Source organism: Coregonus lavaretus (genome assembly GCF_964263955.1).
Source record: "Coregonus lavaretus genome assembly, chromosome: 32".
NCBI lineage: Eukaryota > Metazoa > Chordata > Actinopteri > Salmoniformes > Salmonidae > Coregonus > Coregonus lavaretus.
This window is the reverse complement of record NC_140019.1, coordinates 10,013,629-10,034,853: the sequence shown is the minus strand read 5'-3', so window position 1 is coordinate 10,034,853 and position 21,225 is coordinate 10,013,629. Positions and strand designations below refer to the sequence as shown.

The 21,225-nt window shown below is 44.0% G+C and overlaps 1 pseudogene across 1 annotated transcript in view; it reads right to left on the bottom strand.

The window, feature by feature from the left end:
- LOC311107672 (bifunctional heparan sulfate N-deacetylase/N-sulfotransferase 1-like) overlaps nt 1-2,146 on the bottom strand; it is a 2,360-nt pseudogene extending 214 nt beyond the window's left edge. The window contains exons 1-2 of the transcript XR_014615875.1: nt 1,261-2,146; nt 207-689 (exon numbers count right to left, since the gene is read on the bottom strand). The product of XR_014615875.1 is annotated as a bifunctional heparan sulfate N-deacetylase/N-sulfotransferase 1-like (transcript). The remainder of the gene's footprint in view (nt 1-206; nt 690-1,260) is intronic.
- Nucleotides 2,147-21,225: the final 19,079 nt, after the last annotated feature.

Here is a 21,225-nt window from a genome sequence, read left to right as displayed (position 1 = left end):
TGTCATCTGAGTCAGCATACTGAGAGGTTAAAAAATGTGAAGTTCAATATAATACTAGGAATGGCAAGATGCCTTTCGTGTGCTGTACCAACCCAACTGTCTAGTGAATAATGCTTCATTAAAAACATATTATGTAACATAATTACAAGGTCTCGAAGTCCGAAACATTGGAAATTGACATTTTCTATTTTCCAAGTATGTATCACCTTGACATCCTTCACCTTCATCCTGGTCCCCTCCTTCCCCACAAAGATGTCATCTATATCGACCAGTAGGTGTCGCTCCAGGGAGAGAGACAGCCTCTTCCCCGACAGGAAGCCCACGGCGTCCACAAACACCAGCTTGTGCAGCCAGAAGTTGAGGTTGTTCCCAAACAGAACCCTCTGGATGCCGTCGTGGAGCCCCAGGTCCTGCACAACGGAGGGGAGCAGCGTGGCCGTCGTACCCAGCGAGGGGACACTCTCGGCGGACTGGGTCTTGGCCAGGAGCACGGGCTCGTAGGTGGAGTGGTTGGACTGGAAGACAGTCCAGTCGTCCCCGGGCAGTGGGCCGGGGAGGGGCTGGCCGGAGCGCGTGATGAAGAGGAGGGGGGATTTGGGATTGACAGTGCAGTCCTTCAGGCCCAGGTTGGAGTGGAGGAAGAGGGGGAATCCTTTGAGCTGGGCACTCAGCAGGCTGTTCTCATTGGCCTACAGGAGGGAAATCAATGACAACATCAAGAGGGGAAAGCGTTACAACTTCAATTCCATTCCAGTCAATTCTATTCATAACGTTGCAGTTGGAAATGTGTTGTATTGCATTTAATAGGCAAAACTTCCAATCATGTGGCATAGAATCTTGTTAGCTCTCGCTCTCCCCCTCCCTCCCTCCCTCCCTCATGTGGGCGTCTGAGAAAACACAATGTTATTAAGTTAACACTCACCCACACACACTGAGGATGTGCCCACACAAAATAAAATATTTATCTCAATGCCCGCTGAGGTATTAACACACATTCCTGTTCAACATTGATGATGGAGCTGACTATCTCTTCAGATGAGATTTCATTGAGATGAACTCTCGCTCTCTCCCCGATAGGCTGATCCCCAACCCCACTTACCTGCCTACCTACATGTACCACTCCTCACTCCACCTCTGCTCTTTCACATTCTCTCCAGTACAGTGAGATCTATTTCCTTAGGGAAGACAGATAGATAAAGAGAGATGGACAGCTGGAGAGGTGGAGATAGAGTGAAAGACAGCCAGTAGGGTGTTTCTAACCTTAAAGAAGCCGATGATGCCCACTCCATACTCCACACAGTACTTGTCCAGCAGCTCTCGGTTCCAGGCATCCAGGTTTACATATTTCAGGATGTTCTCATAGATGACTAGCAAGAAGCGCCCGCGCTCTTTATCCGTTAATGTGGGCATGTCCCCTTTACCCGGAGAGATCTCTGTCCGGTAGTGGAAACGTCCAGACTCCAGGATGGCGACTATCTCCTGGCCCAGCTGAGAGTACTGGCTCTCTACAAACACCAGCACCACGGGGTTTGTCCTCGCCCCTCCTCTGATCCCAGCAGGCCCCCCCGACACCGCCCGCACCGTGAGTAGCCGTGACGGGCTCGCCCGCAGGTCATCGTAGATGGCCGACGCCCCCTCGACGCCGGCCACGCCCTCTCCTGAGGGCTCGAGCTCCTGTTTGACGCCGTACAGGAAGTAGGCGGAGACGAAGACGCTGACGGTGCAGAAGAGGAAGAGGAGGAGCAGGGAGTCTGGAGGGGAGGTGGCGGATGAGACGGACCAGCCGACGCAAGCGGGACACGCATCCCAGCATCGTCACGCACAACGACTGACCTCACTGACCGTCCAACCGTAACACCCAGAAAACACTCTCGAGGGCTACTAGGTGGAGAGTGAAAGTAAATCAGTCCAAAGTCCGTCTTGTTATTTTGAGTGTTGTAGTTGGTAATCCACAGGCTAGAGAAGCAGCAGCAGCTTCAGCAGCAGCTACTGGAGATAGAAATGAGACGGTTTTATGATGTTGGCTCTCCCACATGTTGTGCTGCTGATTATGTCACCATGGCAGAGATGTTGGGGGTCTCCCGACCGGGGGTGCACGCTGCACGTCTGGGAGGGAGGGGGAGGGGAGTCACAGTAGGAGAGGGCGACTAGAGGGCAGGCTGGTCTCCTGTCATCACTGGAACAGCCAACCACATCCATGTAGGCTGTTGTTCTTGGTGGTTGATCTTTCCAGGGGTGGGAAAAGGTGAGGTCACATATGTCATCCCATAGCAGCATCCTCTGGACGATATCTGATGATGATCTGGAAAGAAACGCAAGAAAGAAATGGAACATAAAAAATCCACAGAGAGAACATTGCCTCTACGTAACTCACAGACATATTTGTTGTTTGTTTACGTGTGTGGAAAGGTGTAGGCTACAGTGCCGGTGCCAGCTCCTCTGAAAGTACATTTTAAAAGTAGTTCTTGCATTCACCTACACACTTCCCATCAGCTCTACCCTCAGCCCTCACATACAATCAATAGACAAACAGACAGGCAGAGAGAGAGAGAGAGAGAGAGAGAGAGAGAGAGAGAGAGAGAGAGAGAGAGAGAGAGAGAGAGAGAGAGAGAGAGAGAGAGAGAGAGAGAGAGAGAGAGAGAGAGAGAGAGAGAGAGAGAGAGAGAGAGAGAGAGAGAGAGAGAGAGAGAGAGAGAGAGAGAGAGAGAGAGAGAGAGAGAGAGAGAGAGAGAGAGAGAGAGAGAGAGAGAGAGAGAGAGAGAGAGAGAGAGAGAGAGAGAGAGAGAGAGAGAGAGAGAGAGAGAGAGAGAGAGAGAGAGAGAGAGAGAGAGAGAGAGAGAGAGCGAGAGAGACAGGCAGAGAGAGAGAGAGAGAGAGCAAAGACTAGATGTGAGCCGCTGAGGCAGTCTGTCCAGGCAGGGCTCTGTGACCGCATGTAAAGTGAAGCCATGGCCACTAGCCTCCTTTTCCCCTAAAACACACATTCAACCATTCTCATCTCTCATTAAGGAGAACTACTTGAGAAATGAGACAACTGTATTGTTAAGTATGGTGGGCCGAGTGGCGCACGGTCTGAGGCACCTCATCGCAGTGCTAGAGGCGTCACTACAGACCCGGGTTCGATCCCAGGCTGTATCACAACCGGCCGTGATCAGGTGTCCCATAGGGCAGCGCACAATTGGCCCATCGTCGTCCAGGTTAGGGGAGGGTTTGGCTTGGGTAGGCCGTCATTGTAAATAAGAATTTGTTCTTAACTGACATGCCTAGTTAAATAACGGTTCAATAAAAAAAAGCATTGAGTGTTTTTCTGTTATCCAACCACACACCCCACATGAGAGCAAGATAGACCATCACCCTCTCAATCTCAACCATAAGGACTCATTAAGACCTTCTAATCAAAAATGGATTACCTAACGCAATCAAAAGGTCTTCTTAAAGGAAGGGCATTATCAAAGGTTTATTACCGTACAGGGAGAGAGAGCAGAGTGCTCTGTGTGGGCCCACCAAGCCTGACATTTTACAAAACAGTAGATCTCTGACACGGACTGCATTTAATGAGTTATTGATTTCTGACTAGATAGCTTGATGAGGGAAAAACCTGATATTCCATAGTTCTATATATAATTCCTCATGATATTCCATGAAGGAGAGCTCAATATCATTCCATATAGCATTCCTTGTGTAATACCATGGAGGAAAGCCAAAGATCTCTCCATACAAAACAATCAACTGTGTGAGAACTGTACATTCTGGTATAACTAAGTCCCTCTGGTCTTTCTGCATCAGTCACATTCATGAAAGACGCCCAAATCGCCCTCCTGAGCCGCGCTGCTGCGGCGGAGGAAAATATAGCACACTTTCACTGAGACGCTTCCAGATTTCCCTTCCGAGGACAAGAGTTTTTTAACGTAAAGAGAGGCTGTGAAAAGGACTTGGGTGTGCAGAGAAAGTATCTCTCTAGAGCAGACCAAAACACACAGCCCTGCTATGCTGAAGATTCCCATTCCTTCTGTGAGGAGCCAGGTCCATGCCACGGGCATATCAAAATAAGATTAGCCACTACGGCACAGCGCAGAGGCCGCTTAACAGAGCAGAGGACGAGTTGCGCCGATAGTAACGTTTTCTCAGGTGGGTGGTTACCCTGCTTTGAGAGAAGGTTCCAGATATTACTCAACCACAGTTGTGGGTTTGAGAAGTCAAGTCCTCTTATTTTTAGAAAAAGGACTTTAAAAGTAATTTTCTCTTGATAATCACACTAATGATAGAATGTTATCTGAAGCCAAAGGTCTGAGGGGACACAAAGGCTACCGTGACACTGATGGCATTGGTGGTGACAGGGTTGGCGGGCACAGGTTAACAGCAGGATAAGCAGAGGAGAGGTGGGAAGAGAAGGAAAGAGAGCCATCTATCTATGGTGTGTCTTGACCAACACTCACCAGTTATGACTGGCCCCAATGTTGACCTTCAGCCTGGGCCACAAAGGACTACAATTACACATGATCAGAGAGAGGGGGAGAAAGGGGTGGGGGGGGAGAGAGGGAGGGAGAGAGCGAGAAAGGGGGAGAGAGAGGGGAGGTAGAGAAAGAGAGCGCGTGAGCAAGAGAGAGATGGAGGCCTTGGGTATGAGCCTAGGCCTTGTAGCAAGATTAGGTGTGCCAGGGGAGGGAGAGGAGAGAGCAGAGAAGAGAGCATTAGACTGTAATGTAGTGGGAATAAATAGGTAGCTAGGTACACTAGAGCTGCATTTACACTGAGTGGAAAACGCAGGCTAATGGATGTTTAGATCTAACCCTCTCTATCTCTTACTCAATCTCTTGGCCTTCAAAGGAGACTTTAAGCCTCTAAGCCTCCCACAACACATCCCCGACAAATAATTAAAGAATAAAAATAGTGGCAAAAAGAAAGAAGAGAGAACAAGCATGAATATTTGATGTCCTGAGTATCCTGATGGGACGTGGGGCCAATGTATCAGCAAGGTAGAGAGCGGTGGAGAGTGTCTCTCTCCATCCATCCCAGTCTGCTGCTGAACAGAACAGAGTAAAGAAGGAATCAGTCCCTCCTCTCCTTACTCACGCATAGAGAGGAGAGGTAGAGAGGTAGACAGACTGAGACTAATGTCTATTTGATAGCTAACCTTTCCAAGCTCTCTGACGGGAAGAGCTCAGAGTGAATATGAGGGCTGTAATTGCCTGTGTGGATGGAGGGAGCTACTAAACGAGGCAACAGACACAGACAGATGGGGAAAGAGAGAGAGAGGGAGAGAGAAAAAAGTGGGAAGAGGGAAAGAAAGACGAGGCGATAAAAAGAGAAAAAATAGGGAGAGGGACAGAGCGAAAGAAATTAGCAACAAAATTGTCAGATGCAGCAATCAATCTGGAATTTACAAAGTGTTCAAAACAGCAATTAACATATTTCCCCCATTATTAGCGTGGGATTAATTGTAGGGACAGAATAAAGTGGGTGCATGTATATAAACAATAGCAGATGACAGCAGCGCTGAGTAGTGTGTGTGCGTACATGTTTTCCTACATTATCAGGACCACAATGTGCTGACAAGTCACCAGAATGTCCTGACAAGGTAGGAAAACAACAGTTTTGAAAAGTCAGTAGAGTTAAGGTTAATAGGATTTTGAATGGGAATACATTTTTACTCCCCAAAAAATCCTGAAAATTCACGAAAACAAAGCTGTGTGTACACATGTTCCTACATTTGTGTGTGTGAGAGTGAGTGGTCTTTAGCCTCTGGGTAGGTGGTCAGTCCTGAGGGGCGAACTAGCCAGAGGTGCCCCTTTTTGACAAATAAAATTGTCTCTCTCCTCTCTGCCCCTCAGGACCTTAATGCTACCTCCCCCTTCTTACCTCCCTACCTCCCCCTCCTTACCTCCCTACCTCCCCCTCCTTACACCCCTCACCTCCCGCGGTGCCGCTGACAGGAATAAATGATGACCCTCCCTGTTCTGTCTCCAAGTGCCTTGGCAACCGCACACTCTCCATGGTAACGCCTGAGTTACGGCAGTGTTCTCCTTCTGTGGCGACAGCATTCCCTCTGTTCTGAAGGGAATGAGGTGTGTGTTACTGTGTGCTCATGAGACTGACGGGGACTTTGAGATCAGATGGAGATTGGTGTTGTTGTTTAAAAAAAATCTCAATAAATAAATTATAATAATTCACTCCATATACAAACTTATACATACGAACAACAATTTACAGACGCACACAAACAACGACTGCATTTAATCTGCCCAGAACTGCATGCTCACACCCCCATCCCTAGTGCCTGCATTATTGTTTGCCTTAAATTGTATTAATTTGTTTTTCCTCGGTCGCCAATGCCATTTCAATAATGTTGTTGTTTCAAACAGTATAAACTAATGCATCAGAAGAATGTGATAATCTGGAAGGCACTGCTAAAATGACACACATGGCACAGAGTAATTTTCGGCAAAAACACACACATACAGTACAGTGCCTTCAGAAAGTATTCACACACCTTGACCTTTTCCACATTTTGTTGTGGTACAGCCTGAATTTGAGATTGTGCGTTACTGGCCTACACACAATACCCCATAATGTCAAAGTGGAATTATGTTTTTAGACATTTTTACAAATTAATTAAAAATGAAAAGCTGAAATGTCTTGAGTCAATAAGTATCCAACACCTTTGTTATGGCAAGCCGAAATCAGTTCAGGAATAAAAATATGCTTAACAAGTCACATAATAAGTTGCATGGACTCACTGTGTGTGCAATAATAGTGTTTAACATGATTTTTTTAATGACTACCTCATCTCTGTAACCCACACATACAATTATCTGTAAGGTCCCTCAGTCGAGCAGTGAATTTCAAACACAGATTCAACCACAACGACCAGGAAGGTTTTCCAATGCCTCGCAAAGAAGGCCACCTATTGGTAGATGGGTAAAAAAAAAAAAAGCAGACATTGAATATCCATTTGAGCATGGTGAAGCTATTAATTACACTTTGGATGGTGTCTCAATACACCCAGTCCCTACAGGTGTCCTTCCTAACTCAGTTGCCGGAGAGGAAAAATACTGGCCAGGGACTTCACCATGAGGCCAATGGTGACTTTAAAAGACTTTAAAAGAGTTACAGACAGTGTTTAATGGCTGTGATAGGAGAAAGCTGAGGATGGATCAACAACCTTGTAGTTACTCCACAATACTAACCTAAATTACAGAGTGAAAAGAAGGGACCCTGTACAAAATAAAAATATTCCAAAACATGCATCCTGTTTGTAAGGCACTAAATAAAATCTGCAAAAAATGTGGCAAAGAAATGAACTTCATGCCCTGAATACAAAGCGTTATGTTTGGGGCAAATCCAATACAACACATCACTGAGTACCAGTCTTCATATTTTCAAGCATGGTGGTGGCTGCATCATGTTATGGGTATGCTTGTCATCAAAAGAACTAGGGAGTATTTTTTTTAGGATAAAAAGGAAGGGAGTATCTTACCAAGATTACCTTGAATGTTCCTGAGTGGCTTAGTTACCGTTTTGACTTAACTCAGCTTGAAAATCTATGGTAAGACTTGGAAAATGTCTCTCTAGCAATGATCAACAACCAACTTGACAGAGCTTGAAGAATTTAAAAAATAAAAATCTGCAAATATTGTACAATCCAGCTGTGCAAAGCTCTTAGATTTACCTAGAAAGACTCTGCTGTAATCGCTGCCAAAGGTGATTCTAACGTGTATTGCCTCAGGGGGTTGAATACTTATCTAATGAAGATATATATATATATATATTTTTCTTTCTAGTTTTTTTTAAATATATTTTTTACAAATGTTAGAATTTTTTCCACTTTGACAGACTATTTTGTGTAGATTGTTAACAAAAAATGACAATTAAATATATTTTTATCCAACTTCGTAACAAAACTAAATGTGGAAAAAGAAAAGAAAGGCTAAAAGAAAAAGCAGAGTAGCAGTACTGTACGTCCATCCAGCTGGACAGGTCAGTGCCAGGGTCAGAGCCAGGGGTCAGGGTCAAGGTCAAGGTCAGGGCGGTGTAATCCCTAATGTGTAATCCAGTTAAACTGGACTAAGGTTGCAAACGGAGGGTATATTACTGGAAACTTTAGAAGTTTACCACTAAACTACCAGAATTCTGGTATCTTTCAAGGATTTTATGTGATCTATCACAAGAGATGTGGTGGCCCTTTAGGGTACTTCAGATTATCACGTGTCTTTAATTATCTCTGGCCCTCTCTCTGGCTTTATCACATGTAAAATACATGTAAAATATATAAAATCATTAAATAATAAGATTTTAAAATAAAAACTTGAATGATAAAGCAGTAAAACATCCTAAATATAAACCAACTTGGGCGGCAGGTAGCTTAGTGGTTAAGAGCGTTGTGCCAGTAACCGAAAGGTCGCTGGTTCTAATCCCCGAGCCGACTAGGTGAAATATCTGTCGATGTGCTCTTGAGCAAAGCACTTAACCCTAATTGCTCCTGTAAGTCGCTCTGGATAAGAGCGTCTGCTAAATGACAAATAAATAAATAAATAAGAAAAACATAGTGAATACCATTGGTGTTTAATAGTTGGGTTTCACCATGAAATATCCCCCCCAAAATTACACTTTTATTTATTTTAATACTGGCAGTTGTGAAAAATGTCAATAGTTGGATGAGTTGCAGAGGTAATTGAAAATAATACCATTGTTGATTAGATTATTTTTTCATTAATTAGTCTATTTTCTCTTCAACCACATGGTCTATCTACTAGAAACTCATGGAAAATATGGACAAGGATATAAAAAATAATATAAAATTAAAGTGGCAATATGTAACTTTTTGGCGACCCGACCAAATTCACATAGAAATGTGAGTTATAGATCTAGCATTCTACTTGAAAGCAAGCCTAACAAGCGGTAGATATATTCTATGTGCGCTATTTCTATGCTTCCCGTTCTTAAGTTTTGTTTTTGCGTCTTTTACTTTCGGTTTTGTACACCAGCTTCAAACAGCTGAAATAACAATATGTTTGGTTATGGAAAATATATTTCACAGAGGATTAGATGGTACAATGATTCTCTACACAAGACTATCTTATTTTGTCACATAAACTGAAATTAGGCGAACTATTAGTTTTAGCAACCAGGAAATGGCGGTGCGATTTCTGCATTGTGCAACTTAAAGTTATTCAAGTATAAATGACCAAAGTTACGATAGATTGCCATACATTTTCAATTAATTACCTAAATTATTGAAGATTCCAGTAACTTTGGTAAATTACCGGTAGCGTTGCAACCCTAATCTGGATTTACTATGGACTCCTTCCATGAAGACTATCAATTACCAGCCTACTTGTAGCGAGTGAAGGGGGAACAGCCTGACCAGGACTTGAACGGGGACTCTGCAGTTATGGGTTGAGCACACTACAACCTGCGCTTGTAGTATGCACATGTAGGAAGGCTACACTTCGTATGATAATAATGGCTTTTGAAAGTGTACAGCTTTGGATTTCACCATCATAAAGAAAGTAGAGGTCCTTTTTACAGCTGAACTAAATCTCAGCATTTGCATTCATCCTGTCCTTTCTAACCTGATGGACATTAAGGACATCAAAAGAAAAGGAAAATGTCCTTTTGCTGTGCTGCATTTAAAGCTACAAATAACATGCATACATGGAAATGCAAGTGGAAACAATAGTTTTTTGACAGGTTGTATTTCAAAGGCAGTGACAGTTCCCTCCGTTGGGCCTAAGCCACCCTTGGCATCCATCAATAAAGAATCAAATCGATCTGAAATTCAAAATCCTTTTCATACATCCATTGTGGCTGTCGCGATTAAAAGCTTAGGCTGTGAAAAAGCGTGAAGAAGAAGCGCGGTCAAGGTTTCTCTCTCTCTCCTGCTCTTCTCTCTTTTTTGCCCATCTGAATGCACAAAGTGGGCGGCATCCCTTTTAGCCGCATTGCAAACATTTACACTGACTTCCCTCTTTCAAATCAATTCATTTAACGCCTGTGAAGAACTAATCTCTCACGGACAGACTAAGTAAACATAAATGGTAATGTAGATCTGTCATGATACAACGGGATGCGTGAGATCAGCAGCATTAGATCCAGTGCTTGGGTTTTTCGTCACTGGTTATTTGGAAAAATCACGATTTCGCAGGTGTTAGCATTCTACGAATTTCGGAAGGGGACATTTGGCCCATAGACTTGCCCGTAACTTGCAAAGAGAAAAGGGTGGAGCTATTCATTCCAGTTCCGATCCTCGTTTTATCTCTTCTCTTAACACGTATTTACCCATAAACTTAATCGAGTATCTGACCAATTACGCAAGACTTTAGTTCTGAGTTAACCGAGATTAGTGAAGGATGGAGGTGTCGAAGCTGGAACGGAAACAAAATGTAGTTTTGTACCGTGGTTCTAATTCTCGAGGAAAGTGACTTTCAGACTGTTTCTCCTCTTTCTACACCTCATATTAATTGAACGGCCACTGAATTATGACCCTTCTTCAGCACCTCAATTTATGTCCAAGACTGAGGTGATTTCACCAAGGCTTTTTTTAAAATATAGAACAATTCCTTAAATGGTCCGTGGGCCTCCGTGGGCCAAGTGGAAGTTGAAATTATTATGTTTAGAGAACAACAAATAATCGATCGGGCCAATATTTTTGGCCGACATTAGCCTTTCCTAGTCTATCGGCCCCTATGTAGCGCGAGTGCACTTGTGTTAAAACTTTTGCAAGCTGGCGAGGAACCTCTGGCTGGACTTCGTCTTGTTAGCTACCCACTCATGGTGCATATAGATTAGTTTAAGCACACCTGATTTTATTTTTTTATTTTTTATTTCACCTTTATTTAACCAGGTAAACCAGTTGAGAACAAGTTCTCATTTACAACTGCGACCTGGCTAAGATAAAGCAAAGCAGTGCGATAAAAACAACACAGAGTTACATATGGGGTAAAACAAAACAAAGTCAAAAATACAACAGAAATACATATATATATATATACAGTGTGTGCAAATGTAGCAAGTTATGGAGGTAAGGCAATAAATAGGCTATAGTGCAAAATAATTACAATTAGTATTAACACTGGAATGATAGATGTGCAAGAGATGATGTGCAAATAGAGATACTGGGGTACAAATGAGCAAAATAAATAACAATATAGGGCTGAGGTAGTTGGGCGGGCTAATTTCAGATGGGCTGTGTACAGGTGCAGTGATCGGTATGGTGCTCTGACTACTGATGCTTAAAGTTAGTGAGGGAGATAAGTGTCTCCAGCTTCAGAGATTTTTGCAATTTGTTCCAGTCATTGGCAGCAGAGAACTGGAAGGAATGGCGGCCAAAGGAGGTGTTGGCTTTGGGGATGACCAGTGAGATATACCTGCTGGAGCGCAGACTACGGGTGGGTGTTGCTATGGTGACCAATGAGCTAAGATAAGGCGGGGATTTGCCTAGCAGTGATTTATAGATGGCCTGGAGCCAGTGGGTTTGGCGACGAATATGTAGTGAGGACCAGCCAACAAGAGCGTACAGGTCACAGTGGTGGGTAGTATATGGGGCTTTGGAGACAAAACGGATGGCACTGTGATAGACTACATCCAATTTGCTGAGTAGAGTGTTGGAGGCTATTTTGTAAATGACATCGCCGAAGTCAAGGATCGGTAGGATAGTCAGTTTTACGAGGGCATGTTTGGCAGCATGAGTGAAGGAGGCTTTGTTGCGAAATAGGAAACCGATTCTAGATTTAACTTTGGATTGGAGATTCTTAATGTGAGTCTGGAAGGAGAGTTTACAGTCTAACCAGACACCTAGATATTTGTAGTTGTCCACATACTCTAGGTCAGACCCGTCGAGAGTAGTGATTCTAGTCGGGTGGGCGGGTGCAAGCAGCGTTCGGTTGAAGAGCATGCATTTAGTTTTACTAGTGTTTAAGAGCAGTTGGAGGCTACTGAAGGAGTGTTGTATGGCATTGAAGCTCGTTTGGAGGTTTGTTAACACAGTGTCCAATGAAGGGCCAGATGTATACAAAATGGTGTCGTCTGCGTAGAGGTGGATCTGAGAGTCACCAGCAGCAAGAGCGACGTCATTGATATACACAGAGAAAAGAGTCGGCCCAAGAATTGAACCCTGTGGCACCCCCATAGAGACTGCCATAGGTCCAGACAACAGGCCCTCCGATTTGACACATTGAACTCTATCTGAGAAGTAGTTGGTGAACCAGGCGAGGCAGTCATTTGAGAAACCAAGGCTATTTAGTCTGCCAATAAGAATGCGGTGGTTGACAGAGTCGAAAGCCTTGGCCAGGTCAATGAAAACGGCTGCACAGTACTGTCTATTATCGATCGCGGTTATAATATCGTTTAGGACCTTGAGCGTGGCTGAAGTGCACCCATGACCAGCTCGGAAACCGGATTGCATAGCGGAGAAGGTACGGTGGGATTCGAAATGGTCGGTGATCTGTTTGTTGACTTGGCTTTCAAAAACTTTTGAAAGGCAGGGCAGGATGGATATGGGTCTGTAACAGTTTGGATCTAGAGTGTCACCCCCTTTGAAGAGGGGGATGACCGCGGCAGCTTTCCAATCTCTGGGGATCTCAGACGTTACGAAAGAGAGATTGAACAGGCTAGTAATAGGGGTTGCGACAATTTCGGCGGCTAGTTTTAGAAAGAAAGGGTCCAGATTGTCTAGCCCAGATGATTTGTAGGGGTCCAGATTTTGCAGCTCTTTCAGAACATCAGCTGTCTGGATTTGTGTGAAGGAGAAGCGGGGGGGGCATGGGCAAGTTGCAGTGGAGGGTGCAGAGCTGGTGGCCGGGGTTGTGGTAGCCAGGTGGAAAGCATGGCCAGCCGTAGCAAAATGCTTGTTGAAATTCTCGATTATTGTAGATTTATCGGTGGTGATAGTGTTTCCTAGCCTCAGTGCAGTGGGCAGCTGGGAGGAAGTGCTCTTATTTTCCATGGACTTTACAGTGTCCCAAAACTTTTTGGAGTTAGTGCTACAGGATGCAAATTTCTGTTTGAAAAAGTTAGCCTTTGCTTTCCTAACTGTTTGTGTATATTGGTTCCTAACTTCCCTGAAAAGTTGCATATCGCAGGGGCTATTTGATGCTAATGCAGTACGCCACAGGATGTTTTTGTGCTGGTCAAGGGCAGTCAAGTCTGAGGAGAACCAGGGGCTATATCTGTTCTTAGTTCTGTATTTTTTGAATGGGGCATGTTTATTTAAGATTGAGAGGAAATTACTTTTAAAGAACAACCAGGCATCCTCTACTGACGGAATGAGATCTATATCCATCCAGGATACCTGGGCCAGGTCAATTAGGAAGGCCTGCTCGCTGAAGTGTTTTTGGGAGCGTTTGACAGTGATGAGGGGTGGTCGTTTGACCGCGGACCCGTTACGGACGCAGGCAATAAGGCAGTGATCGCTGAGATCCTGGTTGAAGACAGCGGAGGTGTATTTAGAGGGTAAGTTAGTCAGGATGATATCTATGAGGGTACCCATGTTTACGGATTTAGGGTTGTACCTGGTAGGTTCGTTGATAATTTGTGTGAGATTGAGGGCATCTAGTTTAGATTGTAGGATGGCCGGGGTGTTAAGCATATCCCAATTTAGGTCACCAAGCAGTACGATAGATGGGGGGCAATCAATGAATAAAGACATACGGCATGTAGAAACATTGAATGAAGAGATCTTTCCCTTTCAAGACGATTCGTTACGTATCTAGATACATGGGCTCCGATACAAGACAGGAACGATACGTTTTAGTTTGAAACAATTCGATGCGATTCAGTTTGATTAGAGAACGAATCGATGGGATTCAGCTCGATGTGATACGATTCGATGTGCTAACATTTGTTGCATAAACACATTCATTTTCCATTCTAAATTAAAATCTGCTGCTGATGGAGCTCATGAGCTGGGCTTCTGAGCTGGATCTGTCTGAGGTGACTCATGTATGTGTGTGTGTAAATTATGTATGGCTATGGTGTATGTAATATGTAGGCACCTGAGCTGAGCCATAAGGGAGACTCGGCATCTACCACCAAACTACCACTATCAGATTAGGGGGGGTCAATGTAGCCTGTTTTTTTTTGGAGTTCTGAAATCACCATCACCCACTAATTAAATTGTCATTTTTGCAGATTAAGTGTTTGAGCTAGTAATGTATCTTTATTTATAGGCTTACAAATTAGCTATGACATAGCCAATTAATTTATATAGCACAAGTTTGAATTTCACCCCATCTCAAAATCGAATAGTTTTGACTGTTTGAAACTTTGCTGAAGTTTCCATGCAGATGTGTATGATCAGGACCAGGTGTGAAGCTGGGCACAGTGTGCAGTTTGACTAGGCTACTGATATTGCCTGGGGTTGTTCGGCATGCAAAATGACTTGTAGATCAATGACTGTCAACACAGTTACATGCAGTTCGACACTGAGGGAGAGGATGCATCAGTTGTCACAAAAGATGAGAAATCTTTTCGGAAGGTAGAAAGAATGTAATATGAGCAAAACATGAGTGAATTGGTGATTCGTAACGTTTGAATCGTTTTCTGACCGATGCATGCTACATTTGGATCGATTTGAGGTCCGTGGACCGATGCACTTGTATCTTAAACATTAGAATCGGGGAACGATGCATATCAGTAAATTGTTATATCCCTAATTGAAAGTATTCATTAATTTACTGTTCGACAAAACAACGTCCATAACAGGCTACAGCACTTTACAAAACAAGATACCGGTAGCTAGCTAACTAGTTAGCTAGCCTAGTTAACTAGTTAGCTAGCGAGGTAGCTTGGAAAATAGCTTACATTCAGTCAGAGAAAGCTAACATTGCTAGATAGCATACAGCTGAAGCCAACGTCAGCTCACTACCCTAAAACGTGATTTGTTAGAATATGCGAAACATAACAAAAAGCAAGTTGATTGTATCCAAAAACGTTCACTGGGTTAAATGACTGGTCGTTCTCTTTCTTGATGAACTGTTGCATGTGAGAGAGGACGAGTGTCTTGAGAGTGACCAGTCCAATATCTATCTGCAGACTGCAATAACTACACGCCGCACCCACTACACACCACGGCCACTGCCATTTAGGGTACTTGTAACAGTACGATGCCTATTAGCTTACGTCACTACATGCCGCGCCCACTAGCATTACGTCACTACTAGCATTATGTCACTACATGCACACTAGCTAGCTGGCACACTAGCTAGTAAGATGGTAAAAACAAAGTCATATTTATTGTTTGATTTTAAAATCTATTCATTAATGACCACATGGCTGTCTCTGGGAAATTTTGTCAACAACATTTTCACATTTAATTATATTGAATAGTTTCTAGCCCTGATAATGTAACCACATTAGCTCATCTGATGTGATTGTATCTGATGGTATCTAGCCCAGAGATCCCCAGCTTGAAGCTAACTGCAGCAGGCACAGTATAATAGTATGATTACACATTCAGAATGTGGAGAGCCGATTAGTGCTGAGATGAATAAAAACACGGGGAGAGAAGGTTAAATATGTATGTCCTCTAAAAGCTCAGATGGCCTCTAAAAGCAGCTTCTACACACTGAGAATCTGGGATCTCTGATACAGCCGCGCCTCACTGGAGTTATGGAGGATCTGAGGGAATTGGAAAACGTGTGAAATGGATTACCATACTCTGGGGAAAGCAGCCAGGATGGTATTAGAAATAGCGACGCCATGGGAATAATATGGTAGAGGCAGGGAGACACACACACGGTACCAACATATGCACACATCTGGTCACATCCCTGTGCACACGCAAACACACACACATTCATTAGGGGATAGTGTAGCAGTAAAGTAGTATCCCTAGGATTCTCGCCCCTGCACAGTGGAGAGAGAGGAACATACACCTTCATCAACTCAACACACCCCTTCCCCCATTATAGAGATGAATGAACACACATCAGACAGCTCTCACACACACAGACTATCCCCCCAAAACCGGAGGAAAATGAACGCCTTTATCGCAAACAACAACCCCCCCCCCCCCACTGGTATAAGACAGATCACCAAGTAAGTAGCATTGCACAAGCTTTAGGAGGAGCTCTCCTATGTCTCTGTAGCGTACTTGATGTACAAGTACACCCCCTGGACAGGATGCTAGTCTATCGCAGGCCCCCAATCTATCTCCTTAATGCAGAGTGCCAAGCAGAGACGCACTGGGTCCCATCTTTAAATTGGCTGGTACAGGACAGAGCGATAACAGTAGCAGTATAACAGTAGTGTAAAAACAGTGTGGTCCATAATTATTGACACCTTTGATAAAGATGAGCAACAAAATACATTATAAAATAAACAATACAAATGCTTAGCTATATTGCATGCTAAAGAAATGTGGGAAACTATATTATTTTATACTAATACAATTGTTCAGAGAAATACATTTTGTTTAACAAGTAGATGTATACATCTTTTTAAAGATAGGTGTCAAAATTATTGTCACCCGTTTTCAATACTTTAGCACCCTCCCTTTGCAAGGATAACGACACTGAGCCTTTTTCAAAAAATAATATGAGATTGGAGAACACGAGGGATTTTAGACCATTCCTCCATACATCATCTTTCCAGATTCTTGATATCCTTCGTCTGCACGTATGGAGTGCCCTCTTCAATTCAAACCACAGGTTTGCAATGGGGTTCATTCAAGTCCGGAGACTGATGACCATTGCAAAATGTTAATTTTGTGGTCAATTAACAATTTCTTTGTGGATTTTGATTAGTGCTTGGGGTTATTGTCTTGCTGGAAGATCCACTTGCGGCCAAGTGTCAGCCTCCTGGCAGAGACAACCAGTTTTTTGGCAAAAATGTCCTGGTACTTGGTCAAGTTCATGATGCCGTTAACCTTAACAAGGGCCCCAGGACCAGTGGAAACAAACTAGCCCCATAACATCAAAGATCCACCACCATATTTTACAGTAGGTATGAGGTACTTATTTTTTGCTCATCTTTATCAAGGGTGCCAATAATTATGGACCACACTGTATATTTGCCAGACAAGACAAGAATCCATTAAGGGGGACAGTGAAACCACTTAAAGATTACAACATCTGATGAAGGGACCAAATGTGGTCTGAGCTTCTTCATAGCCAATCTCACCATCCTAACTCAATGTCGGCTCTAACTCATTTCAATTTCATTCCAGTAGGTTGGATATTGAGATATGATTAAGCAATCAAGGAGAAAGGATAATTTACTGCACTGAATGATTTCCCATATTTCCAGCCATTTTCTCAGTAAGTTGAGTGACAGCGGAGGCTATTAGCTAGGGGCCACAGGAGGCTGCATCCTACAGTGTATACTGTATATAGATTAAATCTCTCCATTCCTCCACGTTATGTCATGCATATGGATGTCCTGCAGCGCTGGAATAAGATGGCGGACAAGTTTATGTGTGGAAATCAAGAGAGCCTGGGGCAATGAATAAGACACAAACACCCAGTGGTGGTTTACTTGGATTTTCTAAGGATATAAATAGGATTGTAGTCCCTGAGACAACCTCACAATGGTTGGAGCAATGGTGGTAATTTATCATTTTTTGACAGGGTTGGAGGGAGAGAAGGGGTGAGGGGTGGCTTTCATATAAATTCAGTGCAGGTGGAATCAATGTGGTGGTGTCCAGCTGGGAGGAAAGGGAGGGAGAGGGGGAGAGAGAGAGAGGGAGAGAGAGAGAGAGGGGGAGAGAGAGAGACCTTGGGATCAATGTGAGTGGGAGGAGTGTTTGTTTATCCTCTGCCACCTCAGGACACAACACTGAAGGACACTGGGCCAGCAGCAGCACAAATCATCTCCATTGGGAGAGAGAGAAAGAGAGAGCATTGTTAATGTGCTCTCCTTGTGTTTGCAATACAGCAGAGATCTTTCAGAGGTGAAAGTCAGACTGTTGATAGGTCAAAGAGAAGTACGAGCTTAGTGCACATACACAACTGTAATATGCTGCGGGATGTCAGAGAAGCCAGCCAAATAGCTTGATATCCCTCTGTTCTCTAACAAATCGTGCATTAGAAAAAATATCTACATAAAAGATGAAATACTAGCAGATGTTTTATCTGTAACCTCTTGCATCTGACTCGAAGACAAATATAGGATATGTAGCTATTCTTTTGCTGAACAGATGTTATGGATTTGCTGAACAAGACCAAGCGATAAATCTCTCCTATGGACTATAGATCATATAGATTCACGGTAGCAAAATACTACTGTGAAGAAACAATACAAGGTGAACTCTTATAGAAGACATGCCGTAATAGACAATATACAACACAATATATAAACACAATACAAACCAACTCAACACTACTGTACACAGACAAAATATAATATAACAAATAATTCCCTATTTCTTAAAAAATAAGTTGCAATTGAAAAACTATTTTGGTCTCCTCACGTAGTTATTGGATTGTCAACATTACATGTAGTTATTGGATTGTCAACATTACATGTAGTTATTGGATTGCCAACATTTCAGAACCCTTTTTTTTCTCAAATGGGTTCTGCAATGTTGACAATCCAATAACTACCTGGGAGACCAAAAGTTTTTTTTCAATTGTAACTTATTTTCTAAGAAATAGGGAATTATTTAAGAAAGGTGCAAGAGTGCCAATATATTTGTCCGCCACTGTATATAACCCATATATAATATATAAGGTGAAACAACAAAAATACACACGCCAACCTGCCAGTAACACAATACAAACCACAGAGGGTGAGCCAAACCCAAAACAAGGCTTCTGAAACACAATCCCCAGCAGGACAAACAGCCACCATTGCCCTCCCGGCCTCCTCCTCAAATCTGGCCCAATCGATCTTTGGGCCGAGGGGGAAAACACTGGCTCTGATGGCTGATCAGACAGTGATATGCAGCACTACAATACCTCCTCATGAAATGATGATGAGATGGATTTAAGAGCCTGCCTGGCTACTTGTCAGGTACCAGAACATTATCACTCTCATGGGAACACGACTCGTCCCTCTTTCTTTCTCTCCCCTTCTCTCTCCCTCCATCCTCTTTCTCTCCCCCCTCTCTCTTCCCTCTCTCCCTCTTTCATGTCCAGATAAGAGAAAGCAGAGCAGGCCGTACAGATTTGCCTGTGATTCCGGCAACGAAGAGGGGTTCCCGTGGGAATACCGCGGTAAGGAAGAATAGCTGACAAAAGAGAGGAAGAGATTATGTTGTGCTGTGCTGCCCATATTTTGGCTCAGCCAGATGAAACAGATAGCATTTTCCACTGGCTGATGAGGATGGGGAGTGGGACGTATTCAGAATCATCATCAGCGTGCTTTCACAGTTTAATCAACAACAGCAGATAGGCTTGGCTGGATGCAGAATAACAATCTATATAGACAGTCACGGTTTGCATAAACAAACAAAAGACAGAACACTGTGCCCTCATGACGGTGAATGATATGATTTTACTCACTACTTTATGGAATACAAACCTACCTAGACTTGCCATTCCCCCACAGCTTCAGCCAGCTCTCCTACCTTCCCAGCCCCAGCTACAGCTTCTGTTCCAAAACACTCCACCCTCCCAGTCCCCCAGCCAGCCAGCACTGCCATCCCCAGCCAGCATCAGGTAAGACATGTGGGATGTCAGGAAGATGGCAGTTCTATCTGGGCTCTGTCTGTTACCCTGCCTTCCTCCATTCCACCCCCCCAGCTCACCGTCTGTGTCTGTCTGTCTCTGTGTGTGTGTGTGTGTGTGTGTGTGTGTGTGTGTGTGTGTGTGTGTGTGTGTAGGTTGCTGTGCTTTTCACTGTCCATTCTGGGGAAACGGGACAGTTATGGATTAAATGCCAGTGTGCAGCAGTGTATACACACCCGTTTGACAGTTTAATGGAGCGTGGATGTGTGTGTGTTAGGAGTATGTGTGTGTGTTAGGAGGGGGAGTTATGGGCATCAAACCACACAAACACACACTGCAGCAGAGCGGTGTGTTGGCTGTGTAAAATGTGAAACCTGTCTCTGGCATCACATGCACAACATTTCAACCAGCTGCCAAAGTCAGTTCAGCCACAAATGGCCACTGTAAACCCAATGTAACATTTCCCATTTGTTCCGCCACACGGCCTCCTGCTGCCTGGGACAGCTGTGGTAACAGAACAGAGAGGGAGAAAGAGAGAGAGAGGTAGAGAGGAAGAGAGAAAGGTCTGTGACCCTGACTACCACCTCCCCCACTCTTCCCCCACTCCTGATGGGAAGCTTCCAATCAGAGCAAACGATCAATACGTCCTGGCCTCTGTGCCTATGTAGCTGGGTCTCTAAAGCTAACGACTAGCACTTAAGAAGAAAGGGAATGAATATTGATTATCAAGGGTTAATAAGACCCGGCAGAGTGCCTAACATTGGGTGATTGGGTTGTGTATTACATGATTGATTAATTGATACACGTGTCAGATGTACAGTAAGCAACAAAAAGTTTTATTTTACTGAATAATAAATGCAAATATTTGTGATGGTGCATGTTTACAGGCTTAATGGTGTCTGCCCTTCCTAATAAGATATCAAGACCAATCTGACGAGCAGAAAACAATAACTGCTAAAAATGTAAATGTATATTTGAGACCCCCCCGCACCCCCCCAGTCCCGAGACACACACACCGCCCCGCACACCTTATTTTCAATTATTAGGTGGCTCTTAAAAGAGCATCGTTGAGTGGCAATGGACAGGGAAAGTTGTGTGTGTACTACTGCATACGTCTTGCCAATAATGTGGGATTCGAGCGTCCCATTGGTTCCTGCATTGTTAATAGAACTGCGGGAAACCAGTGCACGACAGACTAGGGCGACGGACACAGTCTACCTGTGCCCTAGCTATCGTTAGCTAGCTAGCTACCGGTCCCGCCTGCTGTGAACCGGAGTCCTAGCTAGCTAACTAGGACTCCGGTACACAGCAGGTGGGATAGGTAGCTAGCTCGCACACCGGTAGACAAGTGTACTTCGCCCCCGCCTGTTGGTCACCGTTTTCCCACAATTCTGTTAACGACGGCGAGGGCAGGTGTTCGGCAGGCGTTAGCGAAGGACACTGGGTGCTAGCTAACTGTGGGAAAACAGTGACCAACAGGCGGGGGCGAAGTACACTGTCTACTGGTGTGCGAGCTAGCTAGTTTTGTATATTGTATATGTAATTGTTAGCATTGCTAACCTTAGGATTACAGATGCTCTGTGGGGTTCAAAATAGTGTCGCTTGTGTTCAGTTCCAGTAT